This window comes from Ranitomeya variabilis, chromosome 6 (genome assembly GCF_051348905.1).
Source record: "Ranitomeya variabilis isolate aRanVar5 chromosome 6, aRanVar5.hap1, whole genome shotgun sequence".
Taxonomy (NCBI): domain Eukaryota; kingdom Metazoa; phylum Chordata; class Amphibia; order Anura; family Dendrobatidae; genus Ranitomeya; species Ranitomeya variabilis.
The window spans coordinates 74,191,476-74,209,060 of record NC_135237.1 but is presented as its reverse complement, the minus strand read 5'-3'; the positions used below and the strand labels follow the sequence as shown (position 1 = coordinate 74,209,060).

At 45.4% G+C, this 17,585-nt stretch overlaps 2 protein-coding genes across 7 annotated transcripts in view; one reads left to right on the top strand and one right to left on the bottom strand.

Annotated features, from left to right (window-relative positions):
- The window catches only part of XYLB (xylulokinase), a 306,665-nt gene that overhangs the window by 284,281 nt on the left and 4,799 nt on the right, over positions 1-17,585 (bottom strand). The window lies entirely within an intron of this gene.
- NUB1 (negative regulator of ubiquitin like proteins 1) overlaps positions 12,812-17,585 on the top strand; it is a 99,435-nt gene continuing 94,661 nt past the window's right edge. The window contains exon 1 of the mRNA XM_077268656.1: positions 12,812-12,830. The gene's annotated coding sequence lies outside the window, so the exon portion shown is untranslated. The remainder of the gene's footprint in view (positions 12,831-17,585) is intronic.

Sequence of the window (17,585 nt, the reverse complement as noted above, 5' to 3'; positions counted from 1 at the left end):
TAAATAAAAAAGTATGAAAGAGGTACATTTACTTTTGTATTAAAAATAATTGATTATATAATCAATAATTATTAATACAAAAACTAAAATCACGGCACCCTCCCTTTAAGGCTACGTTCCCATGATGAGCTTTTGTTGAATTAAAAAATACACCAAAAGTTCATTGTGGGAACGTAGTCTTATGGGACCATGTGTCTCCGCTCACTAGTCCGATGAGACTACTCCCCGCACCAGGGCCGGGCTGGCCATCTGGCAATACTGGCAAATGCCAGAAGGGCCTGTCTGGTCGTGGGCTGCCTTGTCTGATACATTGTTAACAGAATCCGTGTTCTCAGGACACCCATACTGTTAAGAGCTGTGATGGAGCACAAAGTTGCTGACTCCGTCACTTACCCCAGCAGGCCACAGGTATCATTAGAAATATTGGTCTTGTGGTGGCAAATCTTGCTTTCCTCCATCCAGGGTAATATTAGTAATATATCCCATGGGGACAGGGACAGCATGGGCCTGTGTGATTTCAAATACCGGGCCCCAGTCCGTACCTGCCCCGCACCAATCCCCATGACATGGTTGCAGTGGGGCTCGCCCCAGGCCCTAAGTCTTCACTACATGATACAGATCTAACTGCTGGGATTCCCAGAAAGGTACTCTATATCCTAGTAAAATGGCATCACTTCTAAGCTCAGTCAGTCTGCAGGTGAAACCACGGGCTCACGTGATGTATTGTCTAGGTCCTTTTTTTATTTAACCCCTTAACGACCGCCGATGCGCCTTTTAACGGCGGCCGCTAAGGGTACTTAAACCACAGCGCCGTTAATTAACGGCGCTGTAGAAAAAGTGAATAGCGCCCCCCAGAGTCGGATTTTCTCTGGGGTCTCGGTTGCCGAGGGTAGCCGAGACCCCAGAGAACATGATTCGGGGGGTTTTTACCGACCCCCGAGTTGCGATCGCCGGTAATTAACCGTTTACCGGCGGTCGCAAAAAAAAAAAAAAAAACGCGATTTGTCATTTAATTTCTCTGTCCTCCGATGTGATCGCACATCGGAGGACAGAGAAATAGGGTCCCCGATCGCCCCCGATAGCCCCCCAATACTCACCTATCTCCCCCGGTGCTCCTCGTGGCTCCCGATGGGCGCCGCCATCTTTTTCCGGGGAAAAAAAGGCGGGCGCATGCACAGTGCGCCCGCCGCTCGGCACCCGGAAGAACTTTGAGGTCTCGGCTGCCGGGGGTAGCCGAGACCCCAAAGAACATGATCGGGGTCGGTTTTTACCGACCCCTGTTTTGCGATCGCCGGTAATTAACTGATTACCGGCGACCGCAAAAAAAAAAAAAAAAAAAAAAGCGATCTGTAATTCTCTGTCCTCTAATGTGATCGCACATCAGGGGACAGAGAAATAGGGGGATTCGGGGACCCTATCATACTTACCGGTGTCCCTGGGTCCTCCTGCGTCTCCTCCTGCCGGCCGGCTTCTTCCTCGGGAAAGAAAATGGCGAGCGCATGCGCAGTGCGCCCGCCATCTGCTGCCATCTGCCGGCCGGCAGGAGAGACGAGTTGGGGCTAAAATTAGGGTTAGGGTTAGGGCTAGGGTTAGGGTTGGGGCTAAATTTAGGGTTAGGGCTAGGGTTAGGGTTAGGCTACTTTCACACTAGCATTTTTTGGCTTCCGTCGCAATGCGTCGTTTTGGAGAAAAAACGCATCCTGCAAAAGTGCTTGCAGGATGCGTTTTTTCTCCATTGACTTGCATTAGCAATGCATTGCGATGGATTGCCACACGTCGCATCCGTTGTGCGACGGATGCGTCGTGCTTTGGCGGACCGTCGGCACAAAAAAAACGCTACATGTAACTTTTTTTGTGCGACGTGTCCGCCATTTCCGACCGCGCATGCGCGGCCGGAACTCCGCCTCCGCCTCCCCGCACCTCACAATGGGGCAGCGGATGCGTTGAAAAACAGCATCCGCTGCACCCGTTGTGCGGCTCTTACAACGCTAGCGTCGGTACGTCGGCCCGACACACTGCGACGGGCCGAGTACGACGCTAGTGTGAAAGTAGCCTTAGGCTTCTTTCACAATTGCGTCGGTACGGGGCGGTCGCAATGCGTCGGCCCGACGTACCGACGCACGTTGTGAAAATTGTGCACAACGTGGGCAACGGATGCAGTTTTTCAACGCATCCGCTGCCCAGTCTATGTCCTGGGGAGGAGGGGGCAGAGTTACGGCCACGCATGCGCGGAAATGGCGGACGCGACGTACAAAAAAAAGGTTACATTGAACTTTTTTTGTGACGACGGTCCGCCAAAACACAACGGATCCAGTGCACGATGGACGCGACGTGTGGCCATCCGTCGGCAAAACAAATCTATGGGCAAAAAAGGCATCCTGTGGGCACATTTGCAGGATCCGTTTTTTGTCCAAAACGACGGATTGCAACGGATGCCACACGACGCAAGTGTGAAAGTAGCCTTAGGGTTAGGGTTGGGGCTAAAGTTAGGGCTAGGGTTAGGGTTAAATTTAGGGTTGGGGCTAAATTTAGGGTTAGGGTTAGGGCTAAAGTTAGGGTTAGGGCTAGGGTTGGGGCTAAAATTAGGGTTAGGGTTGGGGCTAAAGTTAGGGTTAGGGTTGGGGCTAAAGTTAGGGTTAGAGTTGGGATTAGGGTTGGTATTAGGGTTACCTTTGGGATTAGGGTTGGGATTAGGGTTACGTTTGGGATTAGGGTTGGGATTAGGGTTAAGGTTAGGGTTGGGATTAGGGTTAGGGGTGTATTGGGATTAGGGTTAGGTTTGAGGTTAGGGTTGAGATTAGGATTAGGGGTGTGTTGGATTTAGGGTTTTGATTAGGGTTATGGTTAGGGTTGAGATTAGGGCTGTTTTGGGGTTAGGGTTGTGATTATCGTTAGGGTTGTGATTAGGATTATGGATCTGGTTGAGATTAGGGTTAGGGGTGTGTTGGGGTTAGGGTTGGAGTTAGAATTGGGGGGGTTTCCACTGTTTAGGTACATCAGGGGGTCTCCAAACACGACAGCCAATTTTGGGCTAAAAATGTCAAATGGTGCTCCCTCCCTTCTGAGCTCTGCCGTGCGCCCAAACAGTGGTTTACCCCCACATATGGGGCATCAGCGTACTCAGGGTAAATTGGACAACAACTTTTGGGGTCCAATTTCTCCTGTTACCCTTGTGAAAATAAAAACTTGGGGGCTAAAAATCTTTTTTGTGGAAGAAAAAATATTTTTTATTTTCACTACTCTGCATTATAAACTTCTGTGAAGCACTTGAGCATTCAAAGTTCTCACCACATATCTAGATAAGTTCCTTAGGGGGGTCTAGTTTCCAAAATTTGGTCACTTGTGGGGGGTTTCTACTGTTTAGGCACATCAGGGGCTCTCCAAACGTGACATGGCGTCCGATCTCAATTCCAGTCAATTTTGCATTGAAAAGTCAAATGGCGCTCCTCTGCTTCTGAGCTCAGCCATGCGCCCAAACAGTGGTTTACCCCCACATATGGGGTGTCGGCGTACTCAGGACAAATTGTACAACAACTTCTGGGGTCCATTTTCTCCTGTTACCCTTGGTAAAATAAAAATGTGGAGGCAGATCATTTTTGTAGAAAAAATGCGATTTTTTTATTTTCCTGGCTCTACGTTATAAACTTCTGTGAAGCACCTGGGGGCTTAAAGTGCTCACCACACATCTAGATAAGTTTCTTAAGGGGTCTAGTTTCCAAAATGGTGTCACTTGTGGGGGGTTTCCACTGTTTAGGCACATCAGGGGCTCTCCAAACGTGACATGGCGTCTGATCTCAATTCCAGCCAATTCTACATTGAAAAAGTAAAACGACACTCCTTCTCTTCCAAGCTCTGCGGTGCGCCCAAACATTGGTTTACCCCCACATATGGGGTATCAACGTACTCAGGAGAAATTGCACAACAAGTTTTGTGGTCTAATTTCTCCTGTTACCCTTGTGAAAATAAGAATTTGTGGGCGAAAAAATCATTTTTGTGAAAACAAATGCGATTTTTTTATTTTCACGGCTCTACGTTATAAACTTCTGTGAAGCACTTGGGGGTTCAAAGTGCTCACCACACATCTAGATAAGTTCCTTAAGGGGTCTAGTTTCCAAAATGGTGTCACTTGTGGGGGGTTTCCACTGTTTAGGCACATCAGGGGCTCTCCAAACGCGACATGGCGTCCGATCTCAATTCCAGCCAATTCTGCATTGAAATAGCCAAACGGTGCTCCTTCACTTCCAAGCTCTGCGGTGCACCCAAACAGTGGTTTACCTCCACATATGGGGTATCGGCGTACTCAGGAGAAATTGCACAACAAAATTTGTGGTTAAATTTCTGTTTTTACACTTGTGAAAATTAAAAAAAATGGTTCTGAAGTAAAATGTTTGCAAAAAAAAGTTAAATGTTCATTTTTTTCTTCCACATTGTTTCAGTTCCTGTGAAGCACGTAAAGGGTTAATAAACTTCTTGAATGTGGTTTTGAGCAGCTTGAGGGGTGCAGTTTTTAGAATGGTGTCACACTTGGTTATTTTCTATCATATAGACCCCTCAAAATGACTTCAAAGGTGATGTGGTCCCTAAAAAAAACATGGTGTTGTAAAAATGAGAAATTGCTGGTCAACTTTTAACCCTTATAACTCCCTAAGGCTTCTTTCACACTTCAGTTGTTTGGCGTCAGTCACTTCCGACATAGTGACGGATCGACGGATCCGTCACAATTGTTGAGAAAACGGTTCCAACGGATCCGGTTTTTTGACGGATCCGTTACTTGGGGGTTGTCTGGGAAAAGTATCTACTTTTTGGAGCATGCGCAATTGAAAAAAACGGATTGGGGCGACGGATCCGCCGAAATGACGGTCGCGACAGATCCGTCGCCCATAGGCGGCCATTCTATGGAATGACGGACGCGACGGATCCGCTGCGAACCGTCATTTCGGCGTTGACAAAAAACGTTTCAATGTCCGTCTATATCTAGACAACGTCCGCCAAATTTCGACGGATCCATCGCATGACGGATGGAACTGACGACCATCCGTCACAATCCGTTGCCAATGCAAGTCTATGGGAAAATAACGGATCCGCCAAAAAAAAATTACGGATCCGTTATTTGAGAAAACTGGCGGTTTTAGACTGACGCCAAAAAACTGAAGTGTGAAAGAGGCCTAACAAAAAAAAAATTTGTTTCCAAAATTGTGCTGATGTAAAGTAGACATGTGGGAAATGTTATTTATTAACTATTTTTCGTGACATATCTCTCTGATTTAAGGGCATAAAAATACAAGGTTTGAAAATTGCTAAATTTTAAAAATTTTCGCCATATTTCCGTTTTTTTCATAAATAATCGCAAGTAATATCGAAGAAATGTTACCACTAACTTGAAGTACAATATGTCACGAAAAAACAATCTCAGAATCAGCGGGATCCGATAAAGCGTTCCAGAGTTATAACCTCTTAGGGTACGTGTCCACGGTCAGGATGGCCGGCGGTATCGCCAGAGCGGCGAAGCAGCTCGGAGCTAAGCCCCGCCCCCTTTCTGGGACGCGATGATGCCGGATGTGTTAACTGTACACATCCGGGATCATCGCACCCTCACATAGCGCCCTGTGATATTACTTGCGGCGACACAGCGTCGCCGCAGGTAGCACGGACATGCTGCGATCTGAAAAGACACACAGCATGTCCGGAGTCGCAGGGAAGTCGGATGCGTGTTTCCACACATAGTGGACACGGGATTTCATAAAATCCCCTCCACTATGCTGGAACATCTGGACGCTGCGTGCTTGACGCTGCAGCTCTGCGCAGCGTCAAACAAGCAGCGTTTACTGACCGTGGACACATACCCTTAAAGTGACAGTGGTCAGAATTGTAAAAATTGGCTCGGTCATTAAGTACCAAATTGGCTCTGTCACTAAGGGGTTAAGTGGTGAATAAAAAATCCCAAGTTTGTAAATAAATAAATAGAAAAAAAAAAGGCATAATTTTCCAAGACCTGTAACAGCTACATTTTTAACCCCTTAAGCCCCGAGGGTGGTTTGCACGTTAATGACCAGGCCAATTTTTACAATTCTGACCACTGTCCCTTTATGAGGTTATAACTCTGGAACGCTTCAACGGATCTTGGCGATTCTGACATTGTTTTCTCGTGACATATTGTACTTCATGTTAGTGGTAAAATTTCTTCGATATAACTTGCGTTTATTTGTGAAAAAAACGAATATTTGGCGAAAATTTTGAAAATTTCGCAATTTTCCAACTTTGAATTTTTATGCCCTTAAATCACAGACATATGTCACACAAAATACTTAATAAATAACATTTCCCACATGTCTACTTTACATCAGCACAATTTTGGAACCAAAATTTTTTTTTGTGACGGAGTTATAAGGGTTAAAAGTTGACCAGCAATTTCTCATTTTTACAACACCATTTTTTTTTAGGGACCACATCTCATTTGAAGTCATTTTGACGGGTCTATATGATAGAAAATACCCAAGTGTGACACCATTCTAAAAACTGCACCCCTCAAGGTACTCAAAACCACTTTCAAGAAGTTTATTAACCCTTCAGGTGTTTCACAGGAATTTTTGGAATGTTTAAATAAAAATGAACATTTAACTTTTTTTCACACAAAATTTATTTCAGCTCCAATTTGTTTTATTTTACCAAGGGTAACAGGAGAAAATAGACCCCAAAAGTTGTTGTACAATTTGTCCTGAGTACGCTGATACCCCATATGTGGGGGTAAACCACAGTTTGGGCGCATGGCAGAGCTTGGAAGCAAAGGAGCGCCATTTGACTTTTCAATGCAAAATTGACTGGAATTGAGATGGGACGCCATGTTGCATTTGGAGAGCCCCTGATGTGCCTAAACATTGAAACCCCTAACAAGTGACACCATTTTGGAAAGTAGACCCCCTAAGGAACTTATCTAGATGTGTGGTGAGCACTTTGACCCAACAAGTGCTTTACAGAAGTTTATAATGCAGAGCCGTAAAAATAAAAAATCATATTTTTTCACAAAAATGATCTTTTCACCCCCAATTTTTTATTTTCCCAAGGGTGAGAGAAGAAATTGGACCCCAAAAATTGTTGTGCAATTTGTCCTGAGTACGCTGATACCCCATATGTGGGTGTAAACCATTGTTTGGGCGCAGGGCAGAGCTCGGAAGGGAAGGAGCGCCATTTGACTTTTCAATGCAAAATTGACTGGAATTGAGATGGGACGCCATGTTGCATTTAGAGAGCCCTTGATGTGCCTAAACATTGAAACCCCTAACAAGTGACACCATTTTGGAAAGTAGACCCCCTAAGGAACTTATCTAGATGTGTGGTGAGCACTTTGACCCAACAAGTGCTTCACAGAAGTTTATAATGCAGAGCCGTAAAAATAAAAAATCATATTTTTTCACAAAAATGATCTTTTCACCCCCATTTTTTTATTTCCCCAAGGGTAAGAGAAGAAATTAGACCACAAAAGTTGTTGTGCAATTTGTCCTGAGTACGACGATACCCCATATGTGGGTGTAAACCATTGTTTGGGCGCATAGCAGAGCTCAGAAGGGAAGAAGCGCTATTTTACTTTTCAATGCAAAATTGACTGGAATTAAGATGGGATGCCATGTTGCGTTTGGAGAGCCCCTGATGTGCCTAAACATTAAACCCCCCCACAAGTGACACCATTTTGGAAAGTAGACCCCCTAAGGAACTTATCTAGATGTGTTTTGAGAGCTTTGAACCCCCAAGTGTTTCACTACAGTTTATAACGCAGAGCCGTGAAAATAATTTTTTTTTTTTTTTTTCACAAAAATGAAATTTAGCCCCCAGTTTTGTATTTTCACAAGGGTATCAGGATAAATTGGACCCTAAAAGTTGTTGTCCAATTTGTCCTGAGTACGCTGATACCCCCTATGTGGGGGGGAACCACTGTTTGGGCGCATGACAGAGCTCAGAAGGGAAGGAGCGCCATTTGGAATGCAGACTTAAATGGATTGGTCTGCAGGCGTCACGTTGCATTTGCAGAGCCCCTGATGTACCCAAACAGTACAAACCCCCCACAAGTGACCCCATATTGGAAACTAGACCCCCCAAGGAACTTATCTAGATGTGTTGTGAGAACTTTGAACCCCCAAGTGTTTCATTACAGTTTATAACGCAGAGCCGTGAAAATAAAAATTATTTTTTTTTTCACAAAAATGATTTTTTAGCCCCCAGTTTTGTATTTTCACAAGGGTATCAGGATAAATTGGACCCTAAAAGTTGTTGTCCAATTTGTCCTGAGTACGCTGATACCCCCTATGTGGGGGGGAACCACTGTTTGGGCGCATGACAGAGCTCGGAAGGGAAGGAGCGCCATTTGGCATGCAGACTTAAATGGATTGGTCTGCAGGCGTCACGTTGCATTTGCAGAGCCCCTGATGTACCCAAATAGTACAAACCCCCCACAAGTGACCCCATATTGGAAACTAGACCTCCCAAGGAACTTATCTAGATGTGTTGTGAGAACTTTGAACCCCCAAGTGTTTCACTACAGTTTACAACGCAGAGCCGTGAAAATAAAACATATTTTTTTTCCCACAAAAATGATTTTTAGCCCCCCAAATTTTTATTTTCCCAAGGATAACAAGAGAACTTGGACCCCAGAAGTTGTTGTTCAATTTGTCCCTAGTACGCTGATACCCCATATGTTGGGGTAAACCCCTTTTTGGACGCACGGGAGAGCTCGGAAGGGAAGGAGCACTGTTTTACTTTTTCAACGCAGAATTGGCTGGAATTGAGATTGGATGCCATGTCGCGTTTGGAGAGCCCCTGATGTGCCTGAACAGTGGAAACTCCCCAATTCTGCCTGAAACCCTACCCCTAACCTCACCCCTAACCGTTTACTGAACATTTTCTGACAGTCATAAGTGCCACGTATATAAGTGCCACGTATATAAGTGCCACGTATGTAAGTGCCACGTATGTAAGTGCCACGTATGTGAGTGCCACGTATATAAGTGCCACGTATATAAGTGCCACGTATATAAGTGCCACGTATATAAGTGCCACGTATATAAGTGCCACGTATTTAAGTGCCACGTATTTAAGTGCCACGTATTTAAGTGCCACGTATTTAAGTGCCACGTATTTAAGTGCCACGTATTTAAGTGCCACGTATTTAAGTGCCACGTATTTAAGTGCCACGTATTTAAGTGCCACGTATTTAAGTGCCACGTATTTAAGTGCCACGATATTTCAGTGCCACGTATTTCAGTGCCACGTATTTCAGTGCCACGTATTTCAGGCACTGAAAAATACGTGGCACGTAAATACGTGGCACGTAAATACGTGGCACTTAAATACGTGGCACTTAAATACGTGGCACTTAAATACGTGGCACTTAAATACGTGGCACTTAAATACGTGGCACTTAAATACGTGGCACTTAAATACGTGGCACTTAAATACGTGGCACTTAAATACGTGGCACTTAAATACGTGGCACTTAAATACGTGGCACTTATATACGTGGCACTTATATACGTGGCACTTATATACGTGGCCACTGAAATATCGTGGCACTTATATACGTATATACGTATATAAACGTATATTTCAGTGCCACGTATTTCAGGTTAGGGGTAGGGTTAGGGTTTTTTGTTTTTTTCTTGTTTTCTTGTGTTTTTCTATAAAAACGCATGCGTTTTACCGCGTTTACATGCATTTTTTCACACATGCGGTTTTTTTAAAAAACGCATGCAGATAAAAACGCAAGTGTGAAACCAGACTAAAAGACGCTTTTTATAGCAAAAAAGTTTTTGCGTCTCCACATTTTGAGACCTATAATTTTTCCACATTTTGGTCCACAGAGTCATGTGAGGTCTTGTTTTTTGCGGGACGAGTTGACGTTTTTATTGGTAACATTTTCGGACACGTGACCATTTTTTATCACTTTTTATTCCGATTTTTGTGAGGCAGAATAACCAAAAACCAGCTATTCATGAATTTCTTTTGGGAGAGGCGTTTATACCGTTCTGCGCTTGGTAAAATTGATAAAGCAGTTTTATTCGTCGGGTCAGTACGATTACAGCGATACCTCATTTATATCATTTTTTTATGTTTTGACGCTTTTATACGATAAAAACTATTTTATAGAAAAAATAATTATTTTGGTATCGCTTTATTCTCAGGACTATAACTTTTTTATTTTTTTGCTGATGATGCTGTATGGCGGCTCGTTTTTTGCGGGACAAGATGACGTTTTCAGCGGTAACATGGTTATTTATATCCGTCTTTTTGATCGCGTGTTATTCCACTTTTTGTTCGGCGGTATGGTAATAAAGCGTTGTTTTTTGCCTCGTTTTTTTTTTTTTTTCTTACGGTGTTTACTGAAGGGGTTAACTAGTGGGCCAGTTTTATAGGTTGGGTCGTTACGGACGCGGCGATACTAAATATGTGTACTTTTATTGTTTTTGTTTGTTTTTTTTAGATAAAGAAATGTATTTATGGGAATAATATTTTTTTTTTTTATTATTATTTATTTAGGAATTTTTTTTTTTTTTTTTTACACATGTGGAAATTTTTTTTTTTACTTTTTTACTTTGTCCCAGGGGGGGACATTACAGATCGCTGATCTCACAGTGTGCACAGCACTCTGTGAGATCTCCGATCTCACTTACAGCCGTGCAGGCTGCAGCTTTCATCTGCAGCCTGCTCCGACCCGGAAGTGCTCCCTGCAGGACCCGGATACAGCCCCTCGGCCATTTTGGATCCGGGGCCTGCAGGGAGAAGACGTTCGGTACGAGGTGAGTACATCACCTTGTACCGATCGTCTCAGGGAAGCCCGCAGGGAGCCCCCTCCCTGCGCGATGCTTCCCTGTACCGCCGGTACACCGCGATCATGTTTGATCGCGGTGTGCCGGGGGTTAATGTGCCGGGGGCGGTCCGTGACCGCTCCTGGCACATAGTGCCGGATGTCAGCTGCGATATGCAGCCGACACCCGGCCGCGATCGGCCGCGCTCCCCCCGTGAGCGCGGCCGATCGCGTATGACGTACTATACCGTCACCGGGAATTAAGGCCCACCCCACCTCGACGGTATAGTACGTCATACGGGATTAAGGGGTTAAGGATCTGGGGCCGGGTGAGGGCTTATTGTTTATCTGGTGAGCTGAGGTTTTTATTGATACCATTTTTGGGTAGATATGATGTTTTAATCGCGTGCTATTACATTTTGATGCAATATTGCGGAGACCCAAAAAAATGTAAATCTGACGTTTTGATTTTTTTCCTCTCGTTACGCTGTTTATTGATCAGATTAATTATTTTTTATATATTGATAGATCAGTCGGGGTATTCTAAACTCGGCAATACCAAATATGTGGTTTTGGGGTTTTTTTTAATGGCGCAACAGGAGGGGTGATTTAAACTTTTATATTTTTTTTACTTTTCACTTGTTTCAATAATCTCCATGGGAGACTAGAAAATGTGATCATCCGATCCCTTGTGCTACACATAGCAGGACTTCAGAGATTGACAGCGGCATTTAACATGTTAACAGCCGAGGGTGTTTCGCGATTCCAGCCACAGCTGTTAAACTCGTGCCGGAAAAATTGTGGGCTCCTAGCAGTCCGCATCAAACAAGGGGAAAAGACCTATGACGTACCTATATGTCATAGGTGGTAAAGGGGTTAAAAACTGAGTAGCTGAATCCTTCTAAGCTCTGTGTAGAAACAGGAGGTCAATCTTCCCTGTATGAGTCATCAGTCATCACTGCAAAAGTCCCTGGCAGGGGGAGGAGGGAGCAGCTGGGTCAGAGGTTGAGAAGGGGAATGATAAATGCAGGGAATAGAGACTTCCTGTTTCTACATAGAGCAGAAAGGCTTTTTGGAGACATCACCAAGGTGAAGGAAGGGGTTTTCCAATGTCAGAAAAACCTTTACCCCAGCTGCAGTTTGTTTTAAAACACATACAACCAACCAAACTGCGCCTTACTCACCCTCCCAGGTCCAGTTTGATCTCCCAGCGTCTGTTATTGTCTGCACCGCTCAAGTCACTCCACAGACAGAGCTGCTAAACTCACTGATCGGCTGCAGCGCTGATGTCACACCTCAGACAGAGCTTATAAACTCATTGATCTTCTTGGAGCTGTTAATTAGATCTAATGCGAGTTCTTTAAGCGAAATTAATAATGAGCTCAAATTTATTGAAGAGAATGTCAATAGACAGCATACCGCTGAAAAAGTGAATAAGCTCAAAAATGATATTGATATGGAACAATTAAAAAATTAAAAAGAAATAGATGAAAAAAAAGACAAAAAAAAAAACAACGGGACCAACTGGACCTCTAGAATGATCAGGTCTATAGATGGAAGAGGAATAAAATAGGCCATAGATCATTTGCACGGGCATGCTCCACCTCTGTCTCATCTATGTCATCAGTAGAAGAAAGAAATCAGGGATCTGTGAATTATAAAACACTATGGGAGAGAAGGGAACATCTGGGAATGAATAAATCGAAAGGGGGGAAGAAATATCAAAAATGCAAGATACCTACTTCTTCACCCGCTGATAAAAGGGCTAAAACTAATACCTTAGGGGTGATTCATTTATCTTCTCACTCTCTAGCTGATTCTCAGAAAGAACTATTGAGTTTAGGATTATCATTCACCCCTTCTAATAACTTTAATTACTTTGTAGCGCTAAAGGACCTTCACCTATTTTCTCAGAAATTGGTCCTGCATAAACTTCATTCAAAATATTCTTCTGCACAGGACCCTGGTGGTGTTACAGAACAGGAAGCAATAGAGGCATTGGAGGAATTGGTACAAGAATCTAACCTGAAAATTCAAGGTACGACTGCACCGCCCATTTTTTCTAGATCAACCACTTTCCCCTCCTATCATTATGTTCACAGGTAGATATTTTTACTAGACTGGTGACAGAAGATCTTAAGACCGTTAAGAATAGAAGACATAGGGATAATCTTACGACATCACAGCATATGGCATTAAAAGAACTAAAGCCCCCGTCTCACTAGGCGAGATCGCTGCTGAGTCACAAGTTTTGCGACGCAACAGCGACCTCAGTAGCGATCTCGCTATGTGTGACACGTACCAGCGACCCGGCCCCTGCTGTGAGATCGCTGGTCGTGTCGGAATGGCCTGGACCTTTTTTTGATCGTTGAGCTCCCGCTGGGTAGCACACATCGCTGTGTTTGACACCTTACCAACGACCTCGTTGACGACTCAGACACTGAATCGTCATAATAGCTCCCATGTGACATCGTTGTACAGGTCGCTACAGGTCGCTGGTGAGATGTCAAACAGTGAGATCACAGCAGTGATCGCTGGGAAGATCTCACTGTTTGACATCTCACTAGCGACCACATAGCGACGCAGCAACGATCCCTGACAGGTCGTATCGTTGTCGGGATCGCTTTAGCGTCGCTAAGTGAGACGGGGCCTTTAAAGGGAACCTATCACCCCGTTTTTTAAAGATTAGATAAAAATAGTGTGAAATAGGGGCAGAGCTGGGCTTTACATTAGTGCCTTTTTGGTGCCTTTACACCCCCGTTAGGCTGCCGAAATACCTTTGTGAAGTGGCCGTTTTGTCCTGTCACTCAAGTTGGTCAGGTCGGATGGGCGTGGTCACAGCGCTGTTTCTCCCCCAGAATCCTGCTCATCATTACGTTGGTGGCGTAGTGGTGTGCGCATGTCCAAAGAGAAGATCCACTGCCCAGGAGATTCAAAACAGCGCGGTCTTCGCTATTCGCCGTTTACCGGTGGGCGCGGCCATCTTTCCTGTGGCTGTGCGTGCGCAGATGGAGCGCTCTGCTGCCCGGGGCTTCAGGAAAATGGCTGCGGGATTCCGCGCGTGCGCAGATGGAGATCGCGGTGGCCATTTTCCTGAAGCCCCGGGCAGCAGAGCGCTCCATCTGCGCACGCGCAGCCACAGGAAAGATGGCCGCGCCCACCGGTAAACGGCGAATAGCGAAGACCGCGCTGTTTTGAATCTCCTGGGCAGTGGATCTTCTCTTTGGACATGCGCACACCACTACGCCACCAACGTAGTGATGAGCAGGATTCTGGGGGAGAAACAGCGCTGTGACCACGCCCATCCGACCTGACCAACTTGAGTGACAGGACAAAACGGCCACTTCACAAAGGTATTTCGGCAGCCTAACGGGGGTGTAAAGGCACCAAAAAGGCACTAATGTAAAGCCCAGCTCTGCCCCTATTTCACACTATTTTTATCTAATCTTTAAAAAACGGGGTGATAGGTTCCCTTTAAACAGATTGATGACATTGTCATCAAGCCCGCTGATAAGGAGGGAATGTGGTTACCTGGCCGGTGGAGATGTACGAGAGGGAAGCATTTAGACAGTTGAAAGATAAGGAAACATATACTCAATTAACTGGTAATCCCTTGACCCCCTTCAAGAATTAGTTGGTATCTCTTTTAGAGATAGCATATGAGAGGAGTATTATTTCCAAGAAAGTCCTTGATGGTTTGGTTGTAAAGTGCCCTGTTATTCCAACGTTTTATCTTCTGCCCAAGGTCCATAAGATTCCACCTGTCCACCTGGGCGTCCGATTATCTCTGGCATAGGCAGGCTCTGTGATCCTATTTGTACATTAATCTATCATTATCTGCGACCACAGGTAGAGACGTTGCCCTCTTATGTCAGGGACACTATGGCCGTCTTACGTCGACTAGATGGCCTGTCCCTTGACTCTGACACATTCCTGGTAGTAGCGGACGATGAGTCCTTATATACAAGTATTTATCATAAGGATGGTCTTGAGGCGGTAGGGTTTTATTTGGAAACTAGCAATTTGGATGCTGACATCACGGAATTGGTACTGGACCTGTTGTGCTTCATTCTCACACACAATTTTTTTCACATTCAGGGATCAATTTTTTTTCTACAAAGGCGCGGGACCGCAATGGGAGCGCCTTGTGCGCCTTCCTATGCTAACCTTTTTCTTGGTTACTGGGAGAGGGGTTTGCTGATGGGTGGCGCACTTGCCGCTCCACAGATCCTTGGATGGTATCGCTTTATTGACGATATTTTATTCATTTGGCAGGGATCTGCCACTGATCTCGACAACTTCATGGTGAGTCTGAACCGCAACGGGTGCAATATCAAACTGACATATACCTATGACCGTAAGCTGATCTCTTTTCTTGATGTGGAGCTCAGGGTGCAAGATGATGGTATGATATATACGGATATGTATCGCAAAAAAACATCTGTTAACTCACTTCTTCATGTTTCATCTGTACATCTGGGCTCCACTATCAGTGTCATCCCTACAGGCCAGAGACCTTGGGCAGAGATTTAAGGGTACCGTCTCACAGTGGCACTTTTGTCGCTACGACGGTACGATTCGTGACGTTCCAGCGATATCCATACGATATCGCTGTGTCTGACACGCAGCAGCGATCAGGGACCCTGCTGAGAATCGTACGTCGTAGCAGATCGTTTGGAACTTTATTTCGTCGCTGGATCTCCCGCTGTCATCGCTGGATCGGTGTGTGTGACACAGCGATGCGTTCGCTTGTAACCAGGGTAAACATCGGGTTACTAAGCGCAGGGCCGCACTTAGTAACCCGATGTTTACCCTGGTTACCATCGTAAATGTAAAAAAAAAAAAAAAAACGTACATACTCACATTCCGGTGTCAGTCAGGTCCCTAGCCATCTGCTTCCCGCACTGACTGACTGCCGGCCGGAAAGTAAAAGCAGAGCACAGCGGTGACGTCACCGCTGTGCTCTGCTTTCACTTTACGGCCGGCACTCAGTCAGTGCGGGTAGCGGACGGCAGGGGACCTGACGGACACCGGAATGTGAGTATGTACGTTTTTTTTTTTTTTACATTTACGATGGTAACCAGGGTAAACATCGGGTTACTAAGCGCGGCCCTGCGCTTAGTAACCCGATGTTTACCCTGGTTACCCGGGGACTTCGGCATCGTTGGTCGCTGGAGAGCTGTCTGTGTGACAGCTCCCCAGCGACCACACAACGACTTTCCAACGATCACGGCCAGGTCGTATCGCTGGTCGTGATCGTTGGTAAATTGTTTTGTGTAATGGTACCCTAAGGATGGGGTTACAGTAACAGGTGCATTAAAAGAGGATACCTGAGAGCAAAAAATACGAAAAGAACTGATCTGTTGGCCTCAAAGTGAAAACTTGAATAAAAACGTGGGAACACGTTTTATATCCACATACAGTCAACAATGGGAGACAATAAGAATGATTCTCAAAAGACACTGGCGGATTTTGATGATGGACCCTACTCTTTGTAAGCATCTGTCCTGCTCACCATTGATGATGGCACGAAGGGGGAGAAATCTTAAGGACATGCTGGTTTCAAGCCATTATGTCTCAAAACCTCAATTCTTGTTTAATAGCAAGGGGAAAAGGAAGGGATTTTACCCATGTGGTAGATGCCTTGGATGTAAAAACCATATTAGATCCACGTCCTTCACATCATCGGACGGCCTCAAAACATTCGAGATTAGGGAATATATTACCTGCATCACTACACATGTAGTGTACTATGATATGTGCAGCAGGAATCTAATCTACGTTGGATTGACAAACCGAGAATTACGGGTTAGAACCCGTGAACACATTAGGGACATAGAGGCTGCCCGTGATGTGGATGACGTGGAGTCTTTAAAGACAATTCCAAGGCACTTTAAGCTTAAACATAAATGTAACCCTGGAGACTTAAAAATTAAGGGTATTGATTGTGTCCATATGTGGATAAGAAGTGGTGATAGTGCACACATGCTCACACAAAAAGAAAGCCGCTGGATCACAATTTTGGATACATTAGTCCCAGCAGGACTTAAAGGGAACCTGTCACCCCATTTTTTCAAGATGAGATAAAAATAGCGTTAAATAGGGGCAGAGCTGTGCTCTACATTAGTGTATTTTTTGTGCCTTTATTCCCCACCTATGCTGCCGAAATACCTTTGTAAAGTCGCCGTTTTACTCTGTCACTCACGCTGGTCTGGTCATATGGGCGTGGTGACATCGCTGTTTCTCCCCCAGATCTTGCTCATCTTTCCGTTGGTGGCGTAGTGGTGTGCGCATGCCCAACAGGTGAATCCACTGCGCAGCTGAAGGAAAAGAGCGCGATCTGCGCTATTCAGCGGTTTATCGGTAGGCGCGGCCATCTTCCTGAGGCCGCGTGTGCGCAGATGGTAGTGCTCGGCTTCCCGGGGCTTCATTTTCCTGAAGCCGAGTTTGCATCTCTGCTTCAGGAAAATGGCCGCCGCGATCTCCATCTGCGCACGCGCGGCATCCCGTGGCCATTTTCTTGAAGCCCCGGGAAGCCGAGCACTACCATCTGCGCACGCGCGGCCTCAGGAAGATGGCCACGCCCACCGATAAACCGCTGAATAGCGCAGATCGCGCTCTTTTCCTTCAACTGCGCAGTGGATTCGCCTGTTGGGCATGCGCACACCACTACGCCACCAACGGAAAGATGAGCAGGATCTGGGGGAGAAACAGCGAAGTCACCACGCCCATATGACCAGACCAGCGTGAGTGACAGCCCAAAACGGCGACTTTACAAAGGTATTTCGGCAGC